Source organism: Triticum dicoccoides, chromosome 5B (genome assembly GCF_002162155.2).
Source record: "Triticum dicoccoides isolate Atlit2015 ecotype Zavitan chromosome 5B, WEW_v2.0, whole genome shotgun sequence".
NCBI classification, from domain to species: domain Eukaryota; kingdom Viridiplantae; phylum Streptophyta; class Magnoliopsida; order Poales; family Poaceae; genus Triticum; species Triticum dicoccoides.
The window spans coordinates 461,563,927-461,570,952 of record NC_041389.1 but is presented as its reverse complement, the minus strand read 5'-3'; positions in this window follow the sequence as shown (position 1 = coordinate 461,570,952).

The following is a 7,026-nucleotide window of genomic DNA, read 5'->3' as shown; positions in this document are numbered from 1 at the left end:
GGTGGTGAGCGTGCATTTGCTCGGCATCCAACGATGTAGGAATTAGTAGGTCTAAGTGGCTGAGCTTACTTAGTTCCAAGGTGGGCTACGCCCCCACCCCCTCCAAATTTGATTAATGCCTAATGCATATTGTTTTTAGGCTAAATTTAAAATAATACACTAGATTAGCCCCCTCAACCCTATTCAAGGATCATAAAGCCCCTCTGAAATCATATTGAAGCTTAAATCCCAAAAGTCCTTTTCTCCTCTTGAGCTCCTCCATGATGAATAGTAAAATAAAAAATCAGATTTTTTTATAAACTTTGACAAATGTTTAGTGTTAGCACGAAATGACGTATGGAAGTCATATAAAAAAACAGCACTCCAAAATGATTTCAAAACTAACATTTTTGGAGCATCGAATTTGTTTGTTTCAATGACTTCCACGAATGTCATTTCTCCATATATTTTTGTAAGCACACAAAACATATTTTCAATGTTTGCCAAAAAAGATTATTTTTATTTTGGTTTACTTTTTTCCGATTTTACTATAAATCTGGGAGAATTTGACCTTGGGGTAGATACTCCGCTCCCCTTTGGTCCTAGTATTCCTCGCCAGGATTTGCCCCATAAAATTTGCATGTGGGCTTGGAGGTCCTGCATAATACACAGCTTCTCGCATACGGGTCATCAAAAAATAATGAAATAGGAACACCATGTGTTCGATCTTTCCAAAGAACAGAAAGAGTGAGAACTTCATGTTAGGCGGGAGCCGAAGCCTGTTCTTGCCGAGTGTTAGCCCTGGCCCAGTAAAATACTTCTCACCCATTAATTAGAACGAGAGCCATGTCTTGCTTATAGCGAGACAATAGCTTCTCTCTTCTGAAGGACTTCTTATCTCGCATAGCAACTGGGCCGACCCGTTTATTTATTTTTACGATTCCTCGCACAGGACGCTCATGAACAAGCATGGCTTCGATGGTTCAAATCCATTTTTATTCTCTCTTGGTTCTTTGTTTTGACTTCGCTTTTTTGTTTTCCCTTGTTTTTTCATCGGTTTTCTTTGCTTTTCCATTGATGTTCTTTGTTTCTTTCTTGGTTTTCAATTTTTATTTTTATTAGTTTCTTTCTCAGTTTTTATTATTTTTATTTTGTTCCTTATCTATTTTCACCAGTTTCTTTGTTTTTACAGTTTTTTCCTTTTATTTATTTTTCTTTGTCTTTCCAGTTTTCTTTTGTTACTTTCTTCATTTGTTTTCATTCCTATATTCTTCCTATTTTGTTCACATCTTAGTTTTTGTAAGTTTTTTTTAAACTGGTTCTGTTTTTTTCTTGGTTTCCTCATGTTTTTTTTATTTTCCATTTTTCTTTGTTACTGAGGTCTTTATTTTGTTTCTTTCTCCGTTTCTTCGATTTTGACCACTTTTCTTCGGGTTTTTCATTAACACATGTCTATAATTTTCATAAATATTTGTACATTTTGTGTATACATCATAAACATTTTTATACATGTTTACATTTTTCAAATACAAGATTAACATTTTAAAAAATATGTTTGATGGCTGCCATATTTATATGGATTATACATTTTCCTTACATATCAGCAAAATTTTGTAATACATGTTTAACATTTTTTAAATACAATATTAACATATTTATACACACGATCAATATTATCTAAAACTAATATTCTAAAATTCAGAAATTTTCATACACATTCTATATCTTTCTTATACATCAGCAATATTTTTTCTACATGTTTAAAAAACTTTAAATAGATGTTCAACATTTTTCAAATATATGTGTTTGTTGACTCATGTTGACTCATGTTTTGATATGCATTATATATTTTTGCTATACATCAGGAAGTTTTTTTTACACGTTTAACATTTTGAAATATATGGTTAACAATTTTTTATACACAATCAACCTTTTCAAAAATTTATGTTTTTATGCTCAATTTTTTAGTACACAGTCTACATTTTTTATGTTCAATTCCTAATTCCCGTTAAAAAATTAATACATGAGTGAAATTTTAAGAAATATTAGTTTTTGGATGTACATATTATACATATTTTTTATACATCAGTAACATTTTTATATACGTGATTAGCTTATTCCAAGGAAATAATTAACATTTTTGAAAACTTATTTATATTTATGTCGACTTTTTCCCATACATATTCTACACTTTCTGTACATATTTGATATATTTTGTTCTATACATATTTTTATTGTTAAAATGCATGACTAATATTTTTTGTATGTATGTAAAGTATATTTTGAAATATGTAACAATAATATTTGGTGTGTGAATAAAAGTACAAAAAATTAAAAAAAAACGAGGCGGTGGCTTGCCGAGTATGGCGCTTGCTTCAGGCGGGGATAACATCAAACTCGTGTAGAGCGAGGTATAGGTGCGCCCATTAATTAGGGGAGCTCCTATTTCAGGGAACAATTGCACACCTGAAATCACTAATTGAGTGGTACTAAGATCACTCCCACTTTCCTAGGTTCGGACAAGTGGCACGCTGCATCTGCGTTACTTGTCGCAACTTCAGAATTTTCCTTTTTCCATAGATCCGTTTATTCAAAACATTTTAAATCTTAAACAGTGTGTCCAAATCTCGAATTGTTTTCACTATTGGATTCCTCAAGTCGAGATCAAAACTACATCCCATGTTGAGGTTTTACAAACAATTTTTTCACAAAAAACTGGACTTGAAAAACAAATTGGGAGAACATTTTTTTTCCTTTCCGAAAGGCACGGTCGTTCCTCTCGTGGAAGAAAAAAAAAGAGAAGATGCGTTTCTTCCATTTTCAAGAGGTACGACCGTGCCTCTCACAAAAGGAAAAAAAAGAAACACGTTTTCCTCATTTTCGAGAGACATAGTCGTGCCTCTCGCGAAAAAAAGAGAAAACACTTTTTTTTTTCATTTCCGAGAGGCACGACCATGCCTCTCGCGGAAGAAAAACCATTCCTCTCACAGAAGAGAAAAGAAAAAAATTCGTTTCCGAGAGGTACGGCCGTGCCTCTCAAGGAAGAAAAAAAACACGTTTTTAGCGCAAAAACAAAGAATTCAATTTTTGTTTTGTCAAAAAGCTAAGAAAGACAGATGGAAAACCGAAAAGTTGAAAGAATGGGGAAAACCATTTAAAAAGTCGAAAACCCGTGCGCAAAATAAAAAACCAAAATCTGGAGGGAGCGCCCAAGGCGTGACATGTGGCGGCGGCTGAGAGCGCGCCAAGTGGCACGCTCTCATCCCACTTCAAGTGATCATTGCTCCCGAAGTAGCGCTCGTCAACTAGTTGCTCTTATGCACACCCCCTCGCTCCCCCAGACACGAACTTTGATCGGTCCAGGTGGGGCAGAGCTACCTTGCCTTTTTCCTTTTTCCCTTTTTGCTTCTTTAAGGAAGTTTTTCTGAATTTAAAAATATGTTCTAAATGTCAAAAAAGTTCATGAATTCAAAATGAATTTTGAATTTAATAGATTTTCATAAAATTGATAAAATGTTCATGATTTCAGGATATGAAAAAAATAATTGTATTTTAATGAACTACTTTTGAATTTTTATTGAACCAAATTAGAATTTTATGAAGAAATTTTAAATTTTGACAACATTTTATGGATTGATAAACATTTTTGAATTTGATGAACATATTTTCAAAATTTACGAACAATTACTTTAATTTGTTGAACAAAATTTGAATTCAATTAACATTATTTGATTTGGTTGAACATTTTTGGAATTTGTGAAGAATTTTTGAATTTGGTGAACACTATTTAATTTAATGGACATTTTTTTAAAATTTTTGAAGATTTTTTGAATTTGATGAACAAAAAAAGATCGTGAGTTAATAAAATGTACATGAATTCAAAAGAAATGACGAATTCAAACAATGTTCACAAACTTGAGGAAAAATGTGCATGAAATGGAATATTGTTCATGAATTGCAAAAAAAAAATGTTCGCAGATTGAAAAAATGTTCAAAAAATTCAAAAACTGTTCATGAAATTATACAAGAAAAAAAGGAAAGGGGGTCTCCAGCGAACCAACTTCCTAATAAGTTGCAACTTCTCGTAGTGCAATACCCGCAGCCGGTCGACCCCAACTTTTCCAGCTTCTCAGCCAACTGTTTTCGAATGCCCCCTAGAAGTTGGGTAGTATTTACCCACCTTTGCCATTGGCAAGTGGAAAACGTTTCATTCTTTTCCTTCGCAGGAGCATGTGATGCGAGCAGCCGAACAACCCTCCTCCTCGCTCCCCGTCAAAAAAAAAGAGACGGGCCTGCTAAAAATCAGTCGACTGAGATGTAACGAAGTCTCAGTCGACCATGCAACATTTTTTTGACCGTATGCAACATTTTTTCATACTGGTTGTAACATTCATTTTGTTGGTTGAAGCATGTCATCTCTCCTCTGTTGTAGCACGTCATCTCATGGTTGCAACATCCTTCATTGACGGTTGTAGCATTTTAGTTAAAACGGTTGTAGCATTTGTTGTTGTTGCTTGCAATACCATCGCAACATTTTTCGTCGCTGTTTGTAGCATCTAGCCGTGCCGCTTGTAGCAAAAAAACACGCTGACGTCACTCGACTGAGACTTCGTTAAGTCTCAGTCGACTGAGTTCTAGACACACCCAAAAAAACAGGACGCAGTCGCCGCCGGCGGCGGCGACTTGGATGTCCACCGGCGGACCCTCCCTCCTCTCTCGCCCCTGCTTTCTCCTCCTCCATCTCCCTGCTTCCTTCCCTCCTACTGCCTACCTCCTGCACCGGCGGGATCTGGAGGTTTGGAGCCAACTAGTGGGCCGGCGCCGCCGACAGGAATTGGTCCGACCGGCGCAGCTACGGCCATAATCTTGCCAATAGAACGACCGTTCTATTTTTGCAGATTTGATGTATATTCTATGATGCATGCCTTTTTGTAATATTATTATGGGGTCAATATCTATTTATATGTAATATGAAACATGAAAGTATTATCGTTGAATTTGTATGTGTTAGCTATGAATCATCTGTATTGTCATAATTTCCCTTTGCAAAACGGTCATTCTATTGCCTACCAATGTCCATATCACTATTTTAGTAAAGTTGCATATAAACATGTTCACTCATTGCCCAATGGCATTATAGATAATCCACAGCAAAATCTACAGTTTCACAGTTGTTTCAGCCAAACAGCTTCCAGCTTTTCCACAGCTAAAAGTTCACAACAGCTTTTTCACAGCTCACAGCTCACAGCAGCTTTTACAGAATCTGCAGGTCAACCAAACACAGCCTAAAGCTCGTTCTCGCCTAACTACGAGGACAAAATGTTGGCAGCGCGCGCAGCGGCGCACGTCGTGGTCGCCGGAGGGCGATCGGTCGTAGCTTGGGCAAATCTCCTCGTAAGCAAAGCAAAACAGCACCTCAAGCTCAAGCAGGACCTACGCGCATTACGACCTAGCGTGTTTGTCCGAGAAGCCACATGCGCTGCACAGACAGACAGCTGCGGTGTAGTATTGCTTGATGTGCATATGCGTTCCGTGCAAATGGCGCAATGCAAAGCTAGTCACCGTCACTGTCGAAGCTTCTTCAGTTCTTCCTGCACACTGCACAGTACTAGCAATTGTTTTATCTCAGCTGCGTGTGGTAGCTAGCCTGTGACGTACGAATCATCATCTCCGGGTGCACGCTGCTTTGCTTTGCTCGCACTCATCTGCAGCAGAGTATACAACCACATCTCCGATTCACATATTCGTCTGTAGCAGAGTATACAACCATATACTACTGCGTACTGCTCATGATATGATCCCTTGTTGCCTCACCTGAGTGTGAGTGTAGCGTAAGCTACCTGCAAGCTCCCATGCAATGCAAGCATACGGGCCGCGTTGCAAACCAGCTGATCGATCGTCGGAGACAAAAACTCGAGTCACATAGTGCTCCAGCTGAACCAAAGTAGCTAGGTGGGGCGTCCTACTCCTACACGTACCTGCCAGAGTGCCAAGTGCTGAGCACACGTGTGGCATGCACCGGCTAGGTAAAGCAGCTAGCTAGATCGTACTACTCCTGATGTCCTACGTGCTCATGGCTAGCTAGCTGATGCGGTTTCCTTTCCCGAAGAACGGAAGAAGCACATGCAGCAGAGCGTTAGTCAAGTCTAGTCCAAATAATTGCATGCAGCATGCCGCGTTGCCAAACTAAAGCATGCAATGCACCACTTGACCCATGGATCGTCGACGACGAGATGAAACAACTCATCGTGCACACTATGACTATTACTATTGGGACGATAACGACCAATGCCTGGTCGAGCGTATGCATTCATTCGCGGTTCGGGGCCGGTGCGAGTTAGGGCCATGGATCCCATGCATCTTTCCCTATCGCCGTTGACCATCTATCCATGCATTGCATGCATCTGGTCGTCTTCATCCATCAGACGTTGGCCACACCTTCTACTGGTGCAACTTTCCTTGCCGGGCTAGGAGAGAAAAGCAAGTTTTGCGCGCCCGGCCGTGGCCATCTCTCTACCTCGCGACGTGCGTGCATGATAGGTGGTGCTCCCTAGTGGCTTGTACGTACCGTTGTCCCTGGCCATGCTTACTACCTAGCCAGCAAAGCACATGTGTCTACTTTTCTCGTTGTTTTAGCCACTTTTTATGTAATGGTGTTTCAGTCACTACTATGAAATTTCAGCCATTTAAAAAAAATAGCTGTGTATTTGTGTCAAAAAAAATAGTAGTTTTAGTCACTATTTTATACTATATTGGTGTAATTTCAGCCACTTCTATGAAATTCTATCATTTTATTGCAATTGTTTTTTAATTGCACTTACTCGTACAATTATAACTTTTTGTGTAATCGTACTTCTACCTTTTATGTATTTTTGTCTACATCTGTTATGTGGTTGCCCTTTCTTAGTTGCAGTGTTCTTGGTGCAATTGTATTTCTTATCTGTGCAATTGCACTTTAATGGTGAAGAGCGACCGGAACTTTCAAATTGTAGTATTCAAGCACTATACACTCCCCCCAAAAGAGAGGGGATCGATGGCACTCGCAAC